The sequence below is a fragment of the Silene latifolia genome, chromosome 11 (genome assembly GCF_048544455.1).
Source record: "Silene latifolia isolate original U9 population chromosome 11, ASM4854445v1, whole genome shotgun sequence".
In the NCBI taxonomy this organism is placed as follows: Eukaryota; Viridiplantae; Streptophyta; class Magnoliopsida; order Caryophyllales; family Caryophyllaceae; genus Silene; species Silene latifolia.
The window spans coordinates 197,270,791-197,271,974 of record NC_133536.1 but is presented as its reverse complement, the minus strand read 5'-3'; the positions used below and the strand labels follow the sequence as shown (position 1 = coordinate 197,271,974).

The window sequence follows — 1,184 nt, the reverse complement described above, 5'->3', positions numbered from 1 at the left end:
TGTATGCTTGGAAAGCATTAACTTGTTCGGTTGTTCCCCTACACTCACTTGGTTCATGACCCAAAGTTCCACAATTCTCACATATCCCACTTGGGATTGATGAGGATGCCGTCATGGCATTGACATGATGGTTCGATGATTTTGAGTTTTCCTCAAGTCTAGCCATAGCTTGTTCAAACTTCAAGTTGATTGTATCGATATGGGAGCTTAGTTGGGCACCTAATTGAGTAACGGTGTCCACTTCATACTTTTCTCCTCTAGTAGCCTTGCGAGGCCTACTATATTGTGAATTGTGGATTGCCATTTCTTCAATTTTGCTCCAAGTTTGGTTGTCATCAACCTCGGTGAACATCCTATTCGATCCCATATTGAGAATGTTCCTAGAATCTTCATATAAACCATTCCAAAATTGTTGCACCAAAAAACATTCGCTAAGTCCATGGTGAGGACATGAGCAACAAATTCCCTTGAACCGCTCCCAAGCTTCATACAAAGACTCTTCATCCCTTTGCTTAAAACCCGTAATTTGAGCTCTTAGCATGTTGGTCTTTTCCGGTGGGTAGAATTTTTTGTAGAAAGCTAGAGCCAACTTCTTCCAAGAATCTATTCCAAGGGTGGCCTTATCAAGGCCCTTCAACCATTGCTTTGCGGTGCCGATTAAGGAAAAAGGAAATAAGACCCATCTAATTTGGTCTTGAGTCACGCCCGTTTGAGAGATAGCATCACAATAATCGCAAAAGGTTTCCATATGAGAATGAGGATCCTCACTAGGCATCCCCCCAAATTGGCTCCTCTCAACTAGTTGGATGAAGGCGGACTTGGCAATAAAGTTTCCGGTGAGATGTTGCGGTGTAGGAGTACCATTTGGTAGATTCTCCTCGGTGGGTACGGAGTGTGACGAGAATTTTGGCATTGTAGGTGGATTTTGTGGGGTATTGTGTAATGGGTTTTCTTCTCCTTCTATTGCGAAAGGATTGACAAACTCACTAGTGGGTTGAACAACATCACCAACACCTCTCAAATTCCTCCTAACAAGTCTCCTATTGTTCGTCAAGGTTCTTTCGATTTCACGGTCAAAAGGTAACAATTCACTTTGTAACCTTCTAGACATGCAAAATATCAAACAACTCAAAAACAATTAGAACAAACCTTGAGGAGTTTTACTTCCTCAAGGCGAAGAAAGA

At 42.1% G+C, this 1,184-nt stretch overlaps 1 non-coding gene across 1 annotated transcript; it reads left to right on the top strand.

Annotated features, from left to right (window-relative positions):
• Positions 1–434: 434 nt before the first annotated feature.
• LOC141616472 (small nucleolar RNA R71) lies at positions 435–541 on the top strand. The gene has a single exon (XR_012530819.1). It is a non-coding gene; the product is annotated as a small nucleolar RNA R71 (small nucleolar RNA).
• The last annotated feature ends 643 nt before the right edge of the window (positions 542–1,184 follow it).